The sequence below is a fragment of the Temnothorax americanus genome, unplaced genomic scaffold (genome assembly GCF_048541705.1).
Source record: "Temnothorax americanus isolate GAGA-0224 unplaced genomic scaffold, ASM4854170v1 Scaffold5, whole genome shotgun sequence".
In the NCBI taxonomy this organism is placed as follows: domain Eukaryota; kingdom Metazoa; phylum Arthropoda; class Insecta; order Hymenoptera; family Formicidae; genus Temnothorax; species Temnothorax americanus.
The window spans coordinates 1,402,239-1,425,996 of NW_027509657.1; the positions used below are offsets into that span (position 1 = coordinate 1,402,239).

Genomic DNA, 23,758 nt, shown 5'->3' on the forward strand with positions numbered 1-23,758 from the left:
ACGTGGGGCCTCGCGTTATCATGGAGTAAATTGTCTTTGCGTCGTTTTACCGGCCGTTTTTTTATGTGCCTCGTTTAAACTGGTATAATTGATGCACGTAACGTTTCGCTTCAAGAAAAACGGCCGTCGTATGCCTCGAAACGACGCAAAGACAATTTACTCCATGATAATGCGAGCCCTCGTGTTGCTCATAAGATCAAACAAACGCTGTATAATCTCGAATAGGAAGTACTTCCCCACGCAGCATTATGTTCTCCAGATATCGCGTCGTCTGATTATCACTTGTTCCGGTCGATGCAGCACAGCCTCTCCGATACATACTTAATTTTTTACAAATGAAGCAGATGCTAAAAAATGAGACAACTTCATCGCGTCAAAAGACGAGACATTCTTTCGCCGCGGTATCCGTATGGCGCTACCTCTAAGATGATAAAAGTGGTAGATGCAAATGGAAGATATTTTTGTGAAAAATTTCGCCGGGAATTTAGTTAACTTCTAATATCAGTTTATTTATAATATAAAATTCGTTTTAGTGTCTTTTAACGTAATAATTTTTTTGTTATCGATAAGTTGAGTATATTGAGTCAATGTAATTTTGCTTTATATTTATGTAACACCCCAGAAGAAATTCTTTTTTAAATATATAAAGTTGCGAAACTATATAATTTTTATAAAATAATTTTATTGCGAAAATAAGATTTTTTCGATATATGTCAGGAGGCTAACAATAAGCGTTAATTCGAGGAGGGTGAAGCTAATGGTCGAGCCAGCCTCGTTACTCAGATGTCGAAAAAGACGTGAAAGAAAATAGATATCTGAGATGAGCTGCTTTTTTTGGGGAGTATAAATTCTGATTTTTTATCGAATTCATTGGGATATTTTCTTCATAAGTTACATTATATATAGTGGAGTATAAAATGTAAAATATATAGGTATACATATAGCCATGATAAGATTTGAAATACCATCATAATACATGAAAGTCACAATGCTTTATATTGTAGAGAGCGCCCGGATGAAAAGAAGCCATTTTGCGTCTCAATGAACTAATGCGCTACGCAATGAAGAGAATACTTTGGCTTATGAGCGATGATGCATAATGTGTTCTAAAGTTTCCATCTAAAATAAAATTTTTAACTGGATATTATTGTCACATCATCGGAGAAAGCATACTTATTTTCAATAAAAAATGAGCTTAATGAACTAAATTATCCACAAAAAGAATAAGGTTAGATATAAACTTTCGTTGTGTAAACTGATTTTAAAATTAATATTTGAAATATATATCTAATGTCTTAATTATTTATCTGATGTTTGTATGTTAATCAACTTTCTTGCATCTGTTAATAATATATTTAAATTACCACAATTGACAGAGAGAGAGAGAGAGAGAGAGAGAGAGAGTAAAAATTTCATCTTATTGACTGATATTCATATAAGTACAAACGTACAAAATTTTAGCTTTGTAATAATTTTTGTGAATAACTTTTGATCTATTTTTAATATTTGCAACAAGATTGCGCTGGAAAATATAATTTTGCACCGAGAAATAAAGTATCTAATCGTGAAATTTTTATACGATAAAAAATAAAATCTCGTCCATTCTCTCAGAGATTATCACGATTATGTCGAAATATATTGCTCGCGAAAAATTTACGACGGCATGTAACGCAGCGTCGCATGCTATTCATCCACAAAATTGCTGTGCTGTTCGCATAGAAGCATGTCGTGAAATTTTGTACGCGAAACTATTAATAGACACGTCCGTGGCGGACGCTACGCGATCTCTCGCGAAATCTCGATTGGGGTTTCACCTGCATAATCACCTGTCGTTAGTCTCCTCGTCGATCATGCGACACTCGAACTTTATCATTGCGTCACCTGACATTCTCATCACCGTGAGTCGCGTCTGTTCGCGTGGGCATATAGAATCAAGTATATACTTCGCGTCACTTCCACGACATCGGACTTAATCATAACTTTGTCTATCAAGAGCAGGGAGAATCGCGGAACTCGCTTCTGCTGATACACTTCGCTCGAAAATTTGAGGAACGTCTCGCAAAATTCGCGCTCAAAGATATCGCTGATCCTTGCTCATCGATGAGTCACTCCGCCTTCCTCGAAGGTGGTTTCTTAGCGCTCCGGTATTGTCCACAAACACGCCAATCACCGATTTGTATCACTTAATCTCGCTCGTGAGTTCCTCCTCGCGCTTTTAGTGAGTCACACACTTCTAGAATTTATATTGAATTAATTCGCAGATTTACAATTCTGATTCATTTTGAATCGAAGAGCTAATGAACTGTGTGGGTCTTGATTCACAAAAAACTTCACAAAGTTTCCCTTGTTTTAAGTAAATTCTTTTATTTTCTGAAGAGAACTTTTTAATTAACTTGTATCTTCATTGTTGTATCGCATAATCTATCATAATGAGAAATAAAAGGAAGAGTCTGTAATAATCTGAGCCTAGGATTCTTGGAGTCTCAAGTAAGATTAGTTTTAATTCTTAAAAAACTCTCGGGGTTGATCGTCTTTTGTATAACTTGGATGTTTCTAAGACACCATTCATTAATACACTTGTTTCTTCCTGAATGAGTCATCTTATCTTCCTCAAAAGGAAAGAAAAGAAGCCCGTTGTCTCCAAAGGATAATATTTGTGAAGCTTCCTTGATCAGCTCAGATCAACCTCAGGTTTTTCTCTTGAAAAAGTTTTCGATTGATTATTTTTCGATCCTCCGGAATATTTTTGTAGTAGTTATCCATTAATTTATCATTTCTTCGTCGAAAGAAAGAGAAAATAACTTTACTGCTGAACATATACCAGATGTCAATTTTCACGTTAGTTGATGCCACTGTTTCGCGGTATTCTTTATCCATTAAACGATTATGATGGTTATTATCAAAGTCCGCATGGGGGGTTTGTATCGTCTCTAGTAAGTCTAATGAAATTTTCAAGATTTTATCAACAGCACTTATTTTTCACGTCAGATTTTATTTATTCTATCAATAACCCTAATACTCACATAACAATCACTCATAGTATAAGCTTAATTGAATTTGATTGAAATTGATTTCCATTTACTGCTAATTCGGTAAGCGCACATGTATAAGCTCGAGTATGATTACCAATCATTACCAGTTTCGAATCAATATTAATCTTGCTGGTGACCACTAGTAATTAACTCTCCAGAAAATGTTGGCCATGGTACTGGTTAATCACATTAAATCTATTAACAATCTTAAATACGATCATTACTTTTTTACGAGCATTCTGCTTTAACCATCTATTAATAATTTTATCGGTAACTGTTTATTAATAATCCTATTGCTAAAAATTAACAGTCTTTTTTTCAATAATTTGTGTTTATTTCTCATTATTCATTGTTTACTATTATTCATTATTTATCGTCGATTACACACTCATTGATCAGTTCATCGGTGATCATTTCATCTTAGTTGGCATGACGAACACTGGTGATTTTAAAGCCAAAGCATCTCAACGACGCACTATTTCTCGCCAATCATTAAATATTTAATTCTTCTATTCCACGGCACGTTCTACTCCGTGACGTTTACTTTTGGCCTCTACTCTCAACACTTTCCTCCGAAGCTTTTTACGATCGGCGCGGCGGCGGCGCGGCGTTGGTCGCTCCGACGGAAGGCGGTAAGATCAACAAGCGGTTTCGGAGCGCTCTCGCGGCGCACTGAAGTGCGTCTAGCCAGGAGAAGAGGATCGGCAAGCGTCGCGGCGCGTAGCGTCGCCTCGCGTCGCCTCGCGTCGCACCGCTACGCGAATGGTCGCGAGTGCGACGAGAGTGACCCTGGCAGTGAGTGCCGCCTGCGCACTCTCGCCCCCGTGTTGTGCCGGTCCTCTCCTCTCCCGGTTCTTTCTCTCTCGATTTTCGGCTTCGGCGTTATTCCTCCGCGCCTCTTTCACCCTTTCGGAGGATCACGCGACTTATTGTTAGCTCCGACTTGACTTTCGGAAGCCATCTCCGTTCTCCCATCACGCGTGCACATTTCTTTCTTTCTCACGTCTGTATATATACGTCTGCGCGTTCGTTCGCCGGCCCGTTTGTCTGGCTCGTTCCCTGCGCCATTCATACGCGGCATTATAGGTGCTCTCGAAACCGAGCGTCGCAATACGCTATAGTTTAAACTTAAAGAACGTAAATAGAAGCTATATTCCTCTGTCGTATATACATGCATGCGCCTGAATCCGAGATACTTATGATATCATTTCAATTCTTTGCGCGCGAGAATCAAACGAGACGAGCAAGAAGGGCGGTACGAATCCGATGGGATTTTGATTCGGAGATTACATTTCGACGAGATTACATTCTAATGAAATTTGATCTGCATCAGAGGGACCTGTTACCCTTGATAATCTCCGAGGTGGTAACGACTGTTGCCTCTGACTTAAAAGTTTCTTACTACGTTTCGCACTTGATGTTATTATTTCTATTTTTCTCGTCTAAATCTGCACTCTCTCTCTCTCTCTCTCTCTCTCTGTGTCTTTTAGATTTCCCTACTACTTCACATTTACCCGACGTGTATATAGGAAAAGGATTGCTGAACGATATCCAATAGAAAAGATATTCAATCACCTTTCTTGTTTTTTTTTTTAAACTTATTTTCACTATTCTATTTCAATTTTAATCTCCTTGAATGAGGAAGAGCGAAAATATCAGATTCCGAGAGATATTTGAATCAAGAAGATTGCTAAATCTCCATAGAACAACGCTAAAGAAGTTTGTCAGATATATTTTCTTCATGCTTGAATCTGATTTGATCGACGATCCATGAACCTGACCTTTAACTATTTATATATCGCGTGGATTTAATTCTTTTGTTGGTTTTTTCGCCTTATTTTATGTCGAATGTTTGTTACGGAAAAATTTATTTATCCATGTGTCCAGCTCTTTGAATTTCTTGTAAAATAAACATTTTACAGGAACATTTATTCAGGAACTGGATCGCGCAATTTTTGATTATGCAAACGATTGCACAATCTATATTTTAAAATCCATATATTAAACGCTACTTTTAGCGTTTAATAGTATGCGTATCGCATACTATTAATATTAATCGTCGATATCACCGCACTACGCATCTGCGATATTTTATAATGGTGTTTATTTAGATTAATTAGGAAGTTATAACTCAAATGTAAATTCGTACATATTTTTAAAAACGAGAAAAATTAATTTTTTAATAATAATTTTAATTCTTATAATCTTAAAAGGCTTGCAAAGCACAAATTATATTATAAAGTTCTAAATATTTGATTATGAAAAAAATTCAGCAAATAGAAATTTTGTAACCTCGTTTATTCACAAACATCTGATATTTAAAAAAATGTTTCCATCGTTATTTTAAACTTTGACCTTTGCACTAAAGCGATATACTATTTCCTACTCGAGTTTTTGTTTGCTCGCATCTTCTTTTTTGATATCATGCGCTCCTGTGTTTTCCTCTCCGATATTTTTTTGGCGTTTTTGTCCTCGTATTTTTGTTCGCACGAATTTCCACTTGTTGGAGTTTATTATACGAGCTCCAAGATATGTCCCGTTTCAACATATTCCTTTTATGATTCACCCAATTTCGTCGCCCTTTTTCCTGTTTTCTCGTTCCTTATTTATATGTCAGGCGTATGAAGACGTATTGAAACGATATACCTCTTTCCTCAATCTATATAGCTTATCCTTCTAATTTTGATTTTTTTTCTCTTCAGATTTCAACTTGCAAAAATATTCATCCGTTAACTCAAATCTTTTTCTTATTTAAAAGCAAGCAAAAAATTATGCAAAATAATAATTGAAATAATACACTTTTTAATATTTTAATATTTTATTTTTACTAATTACTTAGGCTAAAAATAAAATTGCTCTAAACATGACGCGTTTCTAGAATTTTACGGAAATTATTATAGAGGGTGGTTTTACACGTGTTTTACTCATGTACGTTATTTAACCCACACTGATAAAGTAGTGATTTAGATCTCTCTCTGAACACGTATGCTTATACTTATTCTGTCGGGATTTGACCTTATAGAATAATAAATAGATATCTCCTTCCCCTCTGCTTTTTTCGTGCCCATCAATATGATAGACAATCTTTCCGAGGGCACGAGGCAACGATTATCTTTACACGATGCCACTAACCGCGGATTTATCCGTGGCGTAAATCAAAATAAAGTCCGAACATTGGGCCGGGAGAGCCGTCACGATCTCTATGGTTAATTCCGGTTGTGATTTATCGTGGCATATATATCCTTTGAGTGATCGCGATAAACCACAGCATGGATTGTACACGATAAAGCGTTGGTCGTCGAATTACGAGACCTGTTCCAGTATTTATCGCGAATTGTTTTACGACACCACAACGATAAGAGTGAGAAAGACGTAAGAGTAGAAAGTCGATTATCGTCGATTATCATCGCTTTTATCGGACTTTTTGTACTCGAAATTAGCCTGGCCGTAATATCGATTTCAGTAACAGAACTACGTACTCAGCGAATAGATAGCGATGTAACGCTGTCACTCATGGTTATAGATTAGTATATATAGTACCGATATACGATTCAATAGAAAACGTAATTTCTTGATCGTAGATCTATCTTTGTAAAAGTATAATCGAAACTATTTGAATAGAGGCGAGAAAGTACCGATAGATGCATAAGAGAACTTTGAAGTTATTGGAATTTGCTTGAGATTTACAAATAAAAATAAAATTTTTATTAAAAAATATGGCTTAGAGAAAAAAATGTTTTTATCTCTTGATTAGAGAAATGCATTATTCTTTTTGATTCAAACTTCAGGATTGTTAATATAATTAAATATCTAAAATGAATAACAAGACAATAAAATTGTTTTAATTATAATTTTAATAGTATATTCTTTATAAATATAGAACTGCTCTTCCCGAGAAAAAAATGGGTATATATAATATGATCAGATGTATAAATGCATTATTATATTATTTAGATATGAAAAGATCTAAATAACATGTAATTTTATATATGATTATATATAATCAGATTCAAAATTTCGGATTTGATTATATATAAAATCATATAAAATTACATGTTACTTAGATCTTTTCATATCTATTTACATCTGATTATATTATACCTATTTTTTTCTCGGATTACATTAAATATATTCTTTAAATATAGAACTGCTCTTTTCTTTTACGTTTTCTCTGTTAAGCTTAATGAATCAAGTTTTAGTTGCAATGCTTTTATCATAACCCATCGCGCAATTTTCTTTTCAAAAGAACGAGCTCGAGAGAACGGTTGCATTGTTATTTATCATACTGCAGTAACATTAATTATGTTTCGAGTAAACGTCCATATAGGGAAGCGATTACCGATGAATCCCGCGTGAGAATGGTATTGTTGTATTATTCACGAGACTAGATTAATTGCGTTGGGTCACTGATCAGCAACAACCGATGTATTATAGTTTTCTAGCCCTCAGGACTCAGATAACGCACAATAAGGCAAAATTACACAAGCTTGCATTTAGTGATGGTCCCAGTTGAAACGCCCGATGTATAAGCTAGTTTAAAGGTATTGCCAGAGGCAACAAAGCTAAATTAATTAACGATCATATATAAATTGAAATGCACGATGCTTTTATTGTGCTATAGCAAATAACAAAAGATATAAAAATATTGATAAGTAAATTAAATAAATAAAATATGATAATAAGAAGATAATAAGAAAATAATTATAAAAATTATAAAAGTTTATTTAATAACTCATATGTGCGTTACAGGCGTATTAGAATAAAAGTTTGCTATAAATTTTGGTTTGCAAACATTGCAAGATAGTTATTTTTGCTTACAATTTCTTAGAATATATCTTGTACTTTGTGCTTTAACCGCTTATTACATTTTATCGAGCAATTCTAGGATGCATAGTCATATAACTATATAGCGAATATTACACAGTCACACGCAGTGTAGTACGGAAATTGCGCGTATGATTAGTTGTAGCAATCGATTAATTGCAATGTGGAGATATAATCGACTCCAATCCGCGCTATTCTCGCAATTCTCGTTATCTTTTCCGGTTTTTGATTTGTCCGATTGTTATACAAAATAACGTTTCACGTAATTGATTCCATAATGTATCGCTTTAATCGATGAAGTCCCACGAATTATATTCGCCTATATCTGAATACATGATTAATCAAATCATCCTCTAAGTTACTCATTGTAATGCATTTGTATACATAATTAATGTGATACAACACGGCTGCAATTGCGGTTGCGGTTGCGATTTGTGCGCCAAAAGTTATTAAAAGTACTCGCGGGCACGACGTTTGTTGGCTGCTGAATATATAAATCGTGCAAGAAAGTTGCACGTTGCACGTGCGCCAGCAGCATGATTTTCTTCAGATGATTTATTTGCTACGACCGTCGAAGGATATTCTGAAAATTCGCCTTACTTTTTAGATATCTTTAGCATTGTCAAACTTTTAAAATTGGCGTTGACAGCCATATAATATTTAATTATTTTACAACAATTTAAAATTTTTAAGAATACAAAAACACTTTTACATTATTAATTATATTACCAACAACACAGTAAACACTGAGCATCAGCCAACAAGGTAAATGCTATATACAACATAATTACCATATATATTGCATTTGAGTGAAAAATTTTAACGTAGATGTATAATATAACTGATCGGTGTTTACTGGAAACGTTGTACGCTTCTAAAAATACTCTTTTTTATTTTCATATAGTTATAGAAAGGAAGAAAAAAATTATTTTATAGAAATTTATGACAGTGAGAAACAAAGGAAAGGTATCTTACATCTTACATCGTGCAATGGAAGTACCTAAAGATTAAAGGAGGGACTGATATATGGGTCGATAACGGACAGGTCGAATTTCCCAATCGTGACCTTTTTCCTTTTGCTATATCAACATTGAATTCCCATTTACGGGGGACGCCACAAAAATCTCGAAAATTTTTCGGCGAATTATAAAGAGGTCTCTAGGCGAGTCGTGTATCGTTTAGGTTTGGATTCCCTGCCTTCAAGAGGGTCAAGTTACGAAAGCGAAGAAAGATAGGGAATCTCATATCTTTATAAACAGTTTGGCTTACTTTATATAGTTTTATCACGCGTACGATGTTTTACAACCTAACTGATAAATCATAACACGATGTCATTTTATGCCCTTGTAATCGTATTTCAAGTGCTATTAGTAATCATCAGCGTTGCTTGGTAGGCGACACACTTATAGGGCGTGCAGCTATTTATGAGAATGATTGTGGATGTAAATGGGTTAACGACGGAGAACTATTAGGTTGTAACACACGTTGTTATTTTCGTTGATAACTCGAAATACATGTATATGTGAAATACAGTTGTTTGATCATTATAAATTAAACAAATTTTGAGTACCGGTACATTTTTTTAAGTTATCATTAGTTTTTTTTATTACCACTATTGATCGTGTTCACTATTCAGGTGAATTACTTATTATTGGTGTTGATTAACTTTGAAATACGCAATTTTTCGTAGCATTCTGAGTTTTTTAAATAAATAATGACTACTTAAGAAATCTTAAAAAAAATTCTTCTTTATTAATTTAAAAAAAATAATTAAAAACTTGTTTACTAATTTTTTTTGCGACACCTATAGCAGACACGATGAAGTTCATGCAGAGAAAGCCCTTTACAGATGTGCAAAGCGCTTTTCAATTCAAACTTCATATGGAAGAGTACACGGAGCATTTAAAAGTCGCTTTACATATATGCAAAGCTGCGCATGTAAAGGTTAAATTAACCCTTTTTTTTGTGTGTAATATCATGACCTATATATTTAGATATTCATATTTGGACACATCTAATTCAAATGTGAAGAAAACGTCGTTTGTTAATTGAAATTCTGATTTTCTCCAGCGTGAGAAAATCTGCAATATATGTAGTATAGTAACTTCGATACTTTATTTTTTTACTCTGAATTTTTTGCACTGTGCAAAGAAAATAAAATTGAGATAAAATATATAAAAAAATATATATAAACTATAAAAAATAATAAACAAATAATATGATTTAAACAAAAATATAACAAATAATTTGTATTTTTTGCGTCCATATATTAGATATAAAAAATTAAAAGTAAAATATATGGTAATATATGTGCAGAGACGGATGCAACTATTAGTCTACTTTCATTATTACAACGTTCTATTTTTCATTATAACAATTTAATCGATAATTACCAAGAAATTTGGAAATTTCAAAAAATGTTACGATCTGAAAATCTTTAAAACTGCAATTAATCAACGAGTCGTCAATTATTTGGCCGAAATTCAAAAACGCAAGAAATTTGTCTCCGAGCGCGTGAAAGAGAAGAAATATAACCGTGATATCTCTCGGTATTCGCGCACCAAACATCGCAACGGAAGAATAAGCGATAGCTATAATTCAACGCGGTCTCCACCGGTCACCGCCGCGCCCGCGCCGGTCCAGTTCATGTAATCGCAATACGGATGAAAACTCGCCGTTTGATATAACGAATTGCCAGGAGTTCAGTGGATATAGCTGATGAATTTCTGAATGATCAAAACATTCTGTCAACTACAGTGCACAAATCAATCACTTGGTTCGTGAGAGATGTTGCAACTATATTGTGTATTTTATAATATAGATAAGAAAGATATATATATATATATATATATATATATATGGGAATATCGAACAGAATGTAAATGCAGATATGAAATTAAGAGGACCGTCAAATTTAATCTTAATTGAATTTTTATAATATGAATAATGCATGATCGAATTTTTAACTCATTGAATTTGTCGCGCGATCCTGCAGTCTATTGTTCTCGTTCTAAATAAAAGATATCTATATATATTCTGAGTTAAAAATTACGATCAATGCGAAGAACGTAGGAATTGACTTTAAAATGTTTGATTGAAAATGTTAGAAAAGACGCGTATGTGTATATATATGTATATGTATGCACAAAGGAAGTTGAGTGTCTTTCACCGAAGAGGTATTATGTTCGTCTCTTCCGTTCGCGAATGTTTGGGGGAAGATTTTCTAGCTCGAAATCGCGTGACGCCATTCGCATCGCCGGTTCAATCGAATTTCTCGGAGAAGCTCGGAGAATTGTATTTTCTCTCGTACAGAACGAAATACCATATACAAGTTAGATTTACGCCGCGCGGAGTAACTTCAAAAGGATTATTCCGCAATATGGAAAGATAAGCGATCGATTTCATCCGTATGTTTCCACGATTCTCACGTGCTCATGGATATAATATAAAAAAACTTGATAATTTTATATTTATTTATATTTAGTAAGATCTGTGTGTGTGTGTGTGTGTGTGTGTGTGTGTGTGTGTGTGTGTGACTCAACTCTTTCTATTTTTAATATCAATCATTTTATCTCTCTAATATCTATTTAATACTTGCACATTTTAATAATTGTGCTAAATAAAAAAATTATTTAATACCATTCTTGAATTATATATATATATATATATATATATATATATATATACTCCGCGTTGAAAGCTTTAACTTCGATTTTATAAATATCATAAAACTAATAATAATAATTAGTGCATGCAGAAATAATTTAATACGAATGAACAAATAATTTTATGCTTTATGTAGCTCTTGTGTAAGCCATTTATTTTAAATAATTGTCCGCTAAAACAAGCTATATCTACGGAATATAACATTAGTTAAATCTTTTCGACATATATAACCTTCTCCGTCGGTCGATTCCAACTTCTGCACATCACTATATATACATATATTGCACGTGTCAATATATAGGCATGATTGCAGCACGATAGAACGTTTGCATAGATATATCGTTCGCTTAGATTCGTCGATTAATCAATTTTATGAGGCGCATATCTAAGACGGTACTATACTACGAGACCTCTGCGAATAATTTTTCGCAGTGAGCCATGAGTTCAATCTTTTTAATGAGACGTTCCAGGAATTTCTCCAGGGGGTTGTCAAAATTAAAGTTTCTTTCTCTCATATCCGCTTCTTAAATGACTAAATCAAATTGGTGCCCGCGATTCTCGGGATCCGTAAATCTCGTTTGTTTTTACAGAATGCAGCAGTTTTTCGTCGAGAATCGACTATAAATATGCGGCCAGACGATTCTGGCGATCGTGATCGCGCTATTCGTACAATAAACGAGAAGATGAAGGATGAACCGTTCGTCACCGTAGGCGGATGCAGAGCATTACTTTAACAACGTCTGAGTAGCTCGCCCCTTAAATCAACGCGGCGACGGTAGTAAGACAAGAAACAATCACGAAGCGTTGTGATTTCATTTAGAAAAATATTTCCTGATTCGTTAAACGGACTCCTAATTTATACAATTTTATATCAATTGCTTGCAACCGTATTTCTTTGCATTTTTTTATTGAACATTGCTCAATTGAAAAACTTATTTCTAAATTTTTAATTTATTCTTAAATCCATATTTAAAGACATATTCTAAAGATAAAGACTGTATTATAGATAGTAAATCTTACTTCAGATATTAGCGTCGTGTAAAAATCAGTCTGCCGATAATGGCATCGAGCTTTGGGCAATTTGCGTCACTCGTGCGTGATGTCGGCGTTTAAATGAAGCCAAAGGCAATCTGCGGTGAAGTGAAGCTTGTTAAAACACTCGCGAACGTGTTAATTACATTTCTTTCGATGGCGGCGCGTAAATCAACGATCACTCATTTCAATCACTCGCTAGAATGCCAAATTTTCAAATTTTAACCACGTTGCTACCTTTGTGGACCTTTTTCGAACGACATCCTTCCAATACGATCACGTCGCTTGTGTTTACGTGTTTTTTTTTTATGCGACTCGTCTGTAAAACGCTACTGGCAATATTTATCTCGACCTTTGGTTATTTTGACTGTTATTTCTGCAATATGTACTCGATGCTTTTCAACGTTTTTGGGTGGTTAAATTAAAGTTTGCAGGGGAAACTGATTGCTCTCAAACGGAAATTTACCCAAAAATTCATGAAACTTTTTATATATTAAAATAATTCAGTTAAAATCAGTGCATTATCTCGAAAACCAGAGCAGTTAGCCCTATAAGACCTATATGATTTTTTGTTCAGCATTAAAAGTACTACCAGAAACCATCGTCAAATTAAGGCGCCAGAGTTATCGGAATCTAACCCAAATGCTGATACAATTGATTTTCTGATATACATACTTCAGTCATTTTTAATTTATTTTTTATAATTTTTTAATAAAGTTTCTTAGATCTCGTTAACTCATCAACTTTTTACACGACACAGATGCAATTGATGCAATATATATTTCATATATTTTCATTGACTGATATATAAAATTCTCTATTTTTGCTCAGTTTTTAAATATTTTTATATTGTTCTTGTCTCAGCCATAGAATGGTAAAATAGTGTATTATTTGTCCGTGTAAATGCTCGAAATTATTATTTATCCGATTATTGCCGAATTATTGCTTAAATTTAAAATTAGCTAAGATTTTCTCGTGGCTTAAAATAATCAGCCGCTGCTGAAGAATGCTGATAGCTAGTACACTTTAGTAGAAAAAGTTTTGCTATTAAGGCAATTTATAGTTGCATCCGCATGAAAAGTAATTGTGTCGTAAGTCATAAAAGCGCCAGTCACAGTACATATATATACATATATGTATATATATATATGTTATTGAGAAAGTTAAGAGGCTTTCAACATGTCCTGCATACGGTGACACTTATTTCCCCTAGGATAATATTGGAGCACCCTGACAGAAGGAAGAGTCTGATACTCATCCATCATGCGGCAAGGCTTTCAAGCTTCGCCAGATGCTGCCTTTGTAATTTAAGGCAGCTCCGGAATGTATACACGTAGCTAAAAACTTGAATCGATATATAGTGAACGATAAAAAACTGTCAATTGCAACGTGTAAAAATTTTTCGTCGAGTTTTCGACGAAAAAGAATCTCGATCTTTTTTCTTCTTTGCTTGTTTCGATGAATTTGGCAAGATATACGTTCGAGGAAATTCGAGGAAATAAATTTGCGTTCTCCGTAGACTAGAACGGGAGAAATCAATAGAATCGCTCTACTAGGGTGTTAAAAAAAAAAAACAAATTTTTTATTTTTGTTGAAATTTGATAACGCAGTTACTATTTGATGAAACTTTTTCATTTTTATCATATCAAATATATCGAGGATATTTAAAGCCTAAAATTTAAGTTTGCACAAAACTAATTGAAAAAAGAGATAACGATTTTTAAATGTACTAACAATAAGTTAAGTTAAATTCAGTTTACTATTAAATGCTAAGACGATAGCGCATTGTTTAAGTATAAATTGAAAAGTTTGCTTGAAAAGGAGTCGTCTATTCGGAAGTTTTAGCTGATAAGCAATGTAATTTTTTAAAGGCAGTGATAGTCTGTATGCATGATTGAACATGACGCAATATTTCAGCGACCGCGGTACATTATATTTACGCGAAAGTTTAACTTTGTATATCCGCGACAACGGAAACTACTCGAGAATGGCGGCCGAAGCTGCCGAAGTTGCATGCAATTTTCGCGTGCAATAAATCGCAAATGTTTTTCTAAACTTTGACAATCACTGTTCGTTGGGGCAATACATAGGGTGTCTAATCACCGTTGATTTGAGAACACAATTAAAATCAATTTTGCGAAAATCTTATACAATATTGTTATCGTCATTAATATACTTTATTATTAGTAAATTATTATTAGTTATGGTTTTTCAACTTTTAACGTTAAGCATTTTGATAATTAAATGTCTGAAAGTTTCGTTATTGTTGAAGCCTCTTGATTAAATTGAATTGTAAGAAACTAAGATGCTTTTTATATACAAACATATATTTACCATGATTAAATTTATGATTAAATTTTATATTGAATTATCACAGAGGATAAATAAGTTTCATTAATTGAGCAGTTTCAATAATTTTAATGGATGCACATGATTGTTATGAAATAATTTATGAAAAGTTTTTAATTTATTATCTACTGATTCTGGAACATCATGTGTACATGATTGCGCGCATGTAGAATCACACTTTATACAGCAAGTTGTGTCTTCGTGAATCATCGATTCAACCAGCCAAAGTGGAGCCAGAAGCCAGACATTCGGGTGCCAACAGCGAAATCTATAAGTAGTACCCAGCATCCGACCTTTTTCTCTATTCCGACCGTAAGGGGTTTTAACCCGCGGTGCACATAGAAAAACTATAAAAGCGAACGATGTTTATAATCCCGCCGAATTTATTGATGAGGTCTATTTATGCGACTGGTTAAATGCTATAAACGGTTTAAATATCTAAATTCACTATTTTTAATATTTCACGTCAAATACAGGGAAAATTGAGGTTTAGCAAATGTGGCTTTGAATTATAAAAATGCGAAATGTGGATTGAAAGAAATCAACTTTATTGCTACATATCGAAATATTAATAATTTTTATTATACATTGAGAATTTTATATTATTTTTTAAATTATAGATACATCATTGTGTGCGCTCTTATAAATACGCCGTTGACTTTTTAGATCTTTGACCTGAATTCGTAATATACTTAAGAGAACAAGCGCTTCCATCTCCTTCACGAGAATTCCTTTACCAGGTTCAGTAAAAAATTATGTGAGAGATTTTATGCGATTGATGTTTATTCTTTCGCGGCAGGTATATACTCGCAACGTGTTCCTCGGCGGAATACCGATCGTATCCCGATGTTTTCTCCTCCGCGAAACTTCGCATTTTTCCACTCGGCTCATTCATATTTTTCTAGAGTGAGAACGGCATTCTTCATCCGCACGATTTCCATACGTGTCGTATGTCTTTCGTCTACTGCCATTCCATCTTCTGCGAAGGAAACATTATATAATAAATATAAGGTCTTTTTAAGCACTGTTATTCTTATTTAGTGGATTATAATGACAATAAAATATAAAAGTATAAGAATTAGAGAAAATTATATTATTTATATTGCTTTTATCAATATACATATATATAAAGAAAGATATCAAATTATTAAGAAATTTAACTGCTAAGAAATTTGACGTTAAAAACTACATTATTTTATTTCACACTTTGTTTTTTTTTTATTTTACGGTTATTACTTAAGTCCTGGTTTACAATAAGTGCTTTAAGTCCCAAGCCGTAAGAAATTGAGAACCAATCACAGAGAGAGAGAGAGAGAGAGAGAGAGAGAGAGAGAGAGAGAAAGAGAGAGAGAGAGAGAGTGGAATGTGAGGAAAATACTCGACTGTAATTGGTCAATTTCTTACGGCTTAAAGCTTAAATACCCCTAAAGGTTGTAAAACCAGCACTAATGTTCAATAAGATATTAAATTATTTTAAGTTAACATCTCTAAAAAAATTGAATGATTTTTTTCTCACTAACTCACAAAGAGAATCTATAACAAAGTTTTATGCGAAACGCATGAGACATTTTATATCTGTTTAAATATTTTTACTTCTTCATTTTGAACAGATAAAACTTTTCTAGCTTTTTTTTACAAGATGTGACAGAGGCTTTGAATACCCACGTTTCAAAGTTCAACCTCTATGTTCAGCCTCTGCTCCACAAGAATTTTCTTTATCTAAGAAGGGTCGCGAATGAATTTTTTTTCTTCTTTATAACCACACAAAAGCGCAAGTGTGTCAAAAGGAACGGTTTATTGTACAGGAAGAACGTTTGTGTCTCATTTTGTCCTCGAAAATATAAAAATGCAAAGTTTTCACAGTATGGCTTGTATACATTTAAATTACGAATTTACATTTTGCATGTAAAACATGCAAATCAACAGGCGTATGTAAAATATATATATGCAAACAATTTTATACCTTCATACGTATGTCCTATCGATAGATTATACGTTGTTATTATTATACGTATATGTAATTATATACGGCGGATATCTCACACAAGATAATTCATAATATCTTTTGTTAAACGTTTGCATAAATTTATAGTATTTATTTACGAGTTAATTCAATATGTGGATGACTAATTGTAAGTTGTACACGTATGTAGAGACATATATTGGAAAAACATTTCTCACAGTAATTGTAAAAATATCTGATGACCAAGATGACGTTTTTTTTTCTATTTGATTTATTTTCGAAGAGAGAATGTGTGTGATTGATGTTATATCGGGCATCGAGATGAAATTTTTTGTACGCGTCTTCCGCGTATCCTTTTTGCCGGGGACGAGAATGAAGAGATATTAAGCCATATTTTATTCAGATGAGGGTCATCAATGTCGTGCCATCTGCAGTTACGCAGACGGAACGTCTATATAGGATGCATCCACGTGAAATCGAAACAACCGTCGTGTCGCTTTTGTACGGGGCTGGCTTTAAAGTGAAAATGGCTTGAAAAAAAGAAACTGCAGAATATCTTTGTACGTACATTCTATTTCTATTCTCGCTTGAAATATATTTTAAACATTTTAGTAATAAAATTAAATATTATATTTTTTCAAAAAATATGTTGTCCTTTTCACGAAAAAAATTAATTTATCTGTAACGGAATTAGATCCTTAGGTCGTTGAAAAAATGTTTTTATTTTAATACAAATTTTTATTTTTTAACCGCTTTATCTAAAAGCTGAAGATTCAACAGAAAATTGACGCAGAATGTAAACATTAATAAACATGAAACACCAAATTTATAGAAAGGTTAGGGTATCGGTTAGGGTTATGATAAAGGGTATATCAGAAATTTGTTTGCTTGGGTCGATAGAAAGTTTTAGAGCCGACCCTGATGGCTTTCATCCACATCAAGAAAGTGAACAATAGTGCGAGAGGAGGGATAAAAGCTAGCTTAATAGCGCACTATTGCGTTCTCGGCAAAGTGGTATCAATTACATTTATCGTAACCATCAGAGGATGTAACTTATTTTTTGATGCCAAGGCCTTTTAGTGTAGTAAAGGAGAAGGATAATTCGGCTTTTGAAATGCATGACATTTAATTGTTTTTTTTTTTCAAGATTATTGCAATTGTGATTGTTCTAATTAATATCTTTCTAAGTTAAAATAAAGGTTACCAGCCAATAACGAGCAACAAGATTTTGTTAAAATTCAAAAAGATATATTGTTACAAACATTGCTAAAATGGGACGTTTCAGCAACACTTTTCTTCGGCAATATCTTTCTAAGTTACTTCGTAGTAGTAAAAGTCCAAGTCTTGTTCTTGTTACTCATCCTTTAATTAAATTGGAATATTTTTCTTTTATTTAAATAACAATTGTATATAAAAATATATTAATATCGTTTTATTTATAATTATAGATATTCCCTCTCATCTGCATCTATGAGCTTTTATTATAATAATATATCAGTGCAATACACACTTTTCTATTTTGTATTGTATTTTTTTTGTTCAATAAACGCGGTTTATTTTCAAGGTACAAACTATAAATAGCACATCTGCTAAATCAACATCTTATTTTACATATCGCATTGATAAAAAAAAGAAAATGAGAGGAAGAAAGATTCGACATTTTATCATTTATCCTCTGTCGAGTCTTGTTTCAGGTTTTAAATTGGAAAACGTATTTACGTGTTCTCGCGTAAGAACTCGACGAATCCGGTCTTTATAAGATAATCTGACGAAAATAATCGAGAAATAGAGTACAGTATTGAAATTGACCGCCGCGACAGATGCGCCTCCGAAGTGCCATGCATTCTCGCCCACGAGATATCAATCACAGCTTCACCGATATATGATAACGAGAGCTTTCTCCAGTCCCGCGAGTCCTTTGCCCTTTCCCTCTCGGAGCCTTCGGGCGACGATGAGGTAACACGATAATGCGATACTGCGTACGATAGATTACTATCGACTCGTGGAACGTATAACGAAGCGAAATCAATACTCGATTTCACAACTTGCTCGTAAATAGTTTCGCACATTTTGTAACACATTCTGTTACACTCTGTAACATTCTGTTACATTCTATAACACTAAAACCGTTCTCGTGGTGATCCGATGCGGTTTTAATATCAACGGCTTTCGTTGACGACAAGTTATTTGATGGCCGTGAGTTTATCAGCTCATCTCATTAAATACTTGATCAATGCGCGGAGTCGGTTTTATCCCCTCGCTCCTTTCGCCCAACCATTTTCCCGGCAATAACTTTAGTTAAATATGAGCATCAGGAAATGCTCGTTACGGATTCGCCACTTACGAACTCGACTGATTGTGAGTTATGTCTCTGGCGTGGGTTCTCTACCTCTCGTCCAAAAATTTCTTCGGACTTTTTGTTAACTTAAGTTCATTTTAAACGATTCTATTCACAATAGAATTCCAAACAGAATACTATTTCTCAGTTCTTGTACCTGTGACATATAAAACACTATATGCGCAACAAATCAAAACGTATAATATGTATAGATAAATATGTAAAATAGTACCGGCTGAAAAAATTAAGAATTTTCTATGCATATATTAAACTATGCATATTAAATTATGCATATATTAAACTGTACATATATTAAAATAGGTTTATGTATAATATATGTAAAAGAGATATACATATAGCTAATAAGATTATAAATAGTATTTTATCAGGACTTGTGAATCGTTTATAGACGATTTTTTAATTTTTAAAAAGGCGTTCTTGTGTATTTGTTTTGTCTAAAGTTTTCTCTCAACTCTGATTTTACCTTTTCAGGCACTATAATGTTTGTTAATGTAGAGTTGATAATTCTCTTTAATCAATAAAGAGACACAGACCATTGTTAATATACATACCTTTCAATTTCTTTATCTATAAACGATGTCTAAATAAGATATTTATTCAATTGCTTTATACTTTAAGATATAATGACTAAAATTTATACTTAATGTATAATTATACTAACGAGCGAGTCGAGAAACGCTTGGATTCTGCCACACCCGGGAGGGTAAAAAAGATTAACTATACCTTTCTGCAAGTTCACGGCTATTAATTATGCACGTAAATTATTTGTGTTATTCTACAGTTCTGTTTACTTGAACACGAAAACTTTTCATTAAATTTTAATGAAAACAGCAAGTTTATAAAAGACATAGTTCAGAGCGAGTAATAAAAATGTTCTACCGTAATAACGTTTTTGAAAAGGTATTGTAATTACGGTAATTTAATGAGTGATTTGTAGCTGTACGCTGAAAATTTATAATAAATACTGATAATAACAATATTTATTATCACAAAATGAGACAGTCAAAACGTCAGAAGGGTTGAGCAAAAAAGGTTGTTACAAGTTAAATATTTGTTATTATTAATTAAAATGTTGCAAGTAAATATAACAATATTAATAGATATTGGCGCCGTAATATCCTAGAAATTTGTTGAACGTATTAATCACATATTTGTATATTAAAAAATTAAGCTTTCTACAAGGCTTATTTTCTTTCTATCTACACGAAAAATTCTCTAATAACGTCGATCACCCTGGAGTTTGATCGAAAAACGAAACAGGCTCCGCGTAACATGCGACGAGTGTTCCGAATAAAATTGAGAGTATTATCAGAAACCGATCAGAGTTAAATCGAGTGTGTCATTCGGCGAGCAAGCAAGCAATCGATTAGCATGCCCGCACGAGTTTTATCACAAATTCTTTCCCTCTCGATCATCAGGTTATCGGTAGTAGGGCGTAATTGATTTGATTGTACGAGGGGAAGTCGAAATATCTTTGCGAAGATATATAGTGATCTTTCTAGTGTTAACCCGATCCCTTGCTGATTCGCATTATTTATCTCGCGTAACGTTTTCCTTTCCACAGAATAAACACGCTGTATATAAAGAGACCGTAGAAACGTTTGTTTTCACCGAGTTTAATAGTCTTATTTATAAATCGACATTTCCGTCCAAAAACATTGTTAAACGGAAAATTATAAATCAAACCGTTAAATGTATTGCAAAGATACAATGTATTGCATTTAAATCTCTTTTGTAATCCTACCATCCTTAGGCTCAAACTTACAGAGTTTTTACAAAATTTACGCCAAGTTGTATCGATCGACGAAGCAATTAATATTAATTTGGGATTATCCATTTGCAGAAAAATTTAAAGATATATTCCTTGATTTGATTGTAAATGGCGATTGGGAGGAGAAATTGCATTCCAGTAATTACTTGGCCTAAATAATCTAGATGTAGTAAACACAATTGGGAGACTGTGAGTTATCTGATTAAAATATTTAGAATTACCTCTATAGATTTCATTGATAAGCACGAGTAGTTGCGGCTGGTTATTAATTAACTTAAATTGTAATTCGTCACGACAATTAATACTCAAAGTTTCGATATTACATTAATTAAACCTGATTGCTAGTCAAGTGAGTTTTGTAATCGATGCGATTTTGATCGCTCTATATAGTTGTTAATTTCATTAGTTGATTAATTTAATTTCCTTATATCTGTTGTAAACTTTTTATAAACAGGTATGCAATAACATAATCGCGCAGTACTACGTTGCTATATAGCGTTGCATTAATTAAATCTTGGAGCAGAAATTAATTCACTGAATCGCACAAGTTGTCAGCACATTCATGTGAACACTAGTTATTTAAGTATTTTCTCACTAACAGCTCGAGAATCTTTAAGGAAATCTCTGAATACAAAATACATCAAATACGAATTTCACATCACGGATGTAAAATTGCAAACGCACAAATATAAATTTTATCCACGCGAAATGGAAAAATACTAATTTATATATGCAGAATAATATGCACATGATTGCATATACAATAAGCGTAGCGTTTTACGCGCGAAGGTACATTAATGGACAAAATTATTAAAATTTTATGTGGAACTTATAAATATGCGAGATAAAATTGCACGTGAGACAACTGTTTTATTAACGTTTTCCTTTATAATATTTGCCGTGAATAGCATCAGAATAGCGCGTGTGCATAGCGAATGAAAAATGTCATCTACCAGTTCTAACACGTCATCTAACACGCCAGTCGGCGTGTGTATCTGCTGTCAGTAGAATAGATCTGTTTAAAGCCGGACTTGGTAGATGCAATTAAAGTGAGACCACTGTGCTTGTGTAAGCACGTTTCAAGCCCGTGCAAAATAGGGAACGCGACCGGGAGACCATCGTCGCGCCGGTGGAACTTCACAATCAATTTATGTTTGTTTACTACGATGCTGGTCGCATTGCGGGGCGGATAAAGTAACATACAGAGCAATCCAAAAGCGTGTATCCTCTAGTTAAGAACATTCTTCATCGAATAGTGCAAAAACTCGTACTTTAAAAAGTGCATCTTTTTTATTATTATTTTTTTAAACTTTATTTATATTTAACTTAATACTAAATGCAGAATACTTATAACTTGTATCTAAGTGGAGGAATAGATTGTTAAGGAAAAGTATGGCACATATGCTTATACTTTTTTATTAAATATATATATATATATTTTAAATTTTATTAATAAAGTCAGAACTTTAATAATTTTATTAATATAAAGTAGTCAAACTTTTTTTTATTGAAGAAGATATTTCTTTTTACTAGTGGCTTATGGAAATTTAAATTAATTTTAAGACGTTACATGCACACAACAAATGATTATGGAAAGAAATAACAGTGTTAAATATTATTTAAGGCTTAATGTACAGTCACTCGGATTGGTTCGCATTAAAGTCAACATAGTTATATGATTATTGATATTTACGTCCTTATTTTAGTTAAAAAATATATATATATTTACACTTGCTTGCACTCTCTAATTTAAAAAAATTGCGCGGATGAGATTGTTTGCTCACAAAATTATTATCTCAATTAAGTGACAGCAATCTTGCACCATTTTACTTTGCTTATTTCTTGTTGAATTTTGCGGAATGCGGTGTAATTTTAGTTTGTCTAAGAGAAATCGAGCAAATCGACGAAGTGGAGTTTATAATGACAGTAGATTGAGTAATGCTAATAGATTGAGTATATATGTACTTGTACTATATTCGAATCACATTGAAGTGGAATTGTGGTCGAACGTCGCGTTGTACTAACTTTCTCACCACACGTAAGTAACATTGAGACAGACAGGGTGTTTCGAATAACTATAGTACGAAACTGTTAAATTGACCAAGTTGAATGCGTTTACCTCGAGCTCACTCCCATTAGATTAAAGTCTGCCGCGTGCGCATGTACAATTTAATATATTTTTTAATTCACTCGACGACTAAAAAAGGATTAGTCGGCGTTGCGCGACGAATAACTTCGATATGATAATCAGCCCAATGTTATAATTTGTTTATAAAGTGACTGCCAATATGCATCATTTGCGTGTTCTCGAAACACTGAACCGGTAGAAGTTAATTTAGAAATAGAAACGTCCAAAGTTAATTATGTCAATCTCAATACAATTTGTTAAACTATTCAAAAATATGACAAATTAATATGAAAAATACATTAAACTTTAAAATACCTTAAGATTTTTTTCTGCAGCACAATAATATCAAATTTCTTTTATATTATATTTTTTTAGATATTATGTTTTCTGAAATTACATTTTTTTTAAGTCAATGTATGTACGTATGAAATAAGACAGTTAATTTCCTGACACGATTTGACGATGATATAGAATTCTATGTTATCGAGAGATTCGTGGTACGCATCGTTTATGAAATTCTGCTTTTCTCGGGTAAATTCTCCGCATGTTGAATCCAAACAAAGTTTAGTTGCTTGATGAGTCGTCTCAGTTTGGAAGTTGACAATGCAATGTCTACGTAGCTATTGCATAACAC

The 23,758-nt window shown here is 33.2% G+C and overlaps 2 protein-coding genes across 7 annotated transcripts in view; one reads left to right on the forward strand and one right to left on the reverse strand.

Annotated features, from left to right (window-relative positions):
* Fmrfar (FMRFamide Receptor) overlaps positions 1 to 3,767 on the reverse strand; it is a 51,959-nt gene extending 48,192 nt beyond the window's left edge. Inside the window, exons 1-2 of one of the 6 annotated variants that reach the window (XM_077418102.1) lie at positions 3,421 to 3,767; positions 1,827 to 2,233 (exon numbers count right to left, since the gene is read on the reverse strand). The gene's annotated coding sequence lies outside the window, so the exon portion shown is untranslated. Of the gene's footprint in view, positions 1 to 1,814 lie in introns of all 6 variants that reach the window. The other 5 variants (XM_077418100.1, XM_077418101.1, XM_077418098.1 and 2 more) reach the window with 5 other exon arrangements.
* Positions 1 to 23,758, forward strand: part of LOC143903963 (uncharacterized) — a 45,350-nt gene that overhangs the window by 4,321 nt on the left and 17,271 nt on the right. The window lies entirely within an intron of this gene.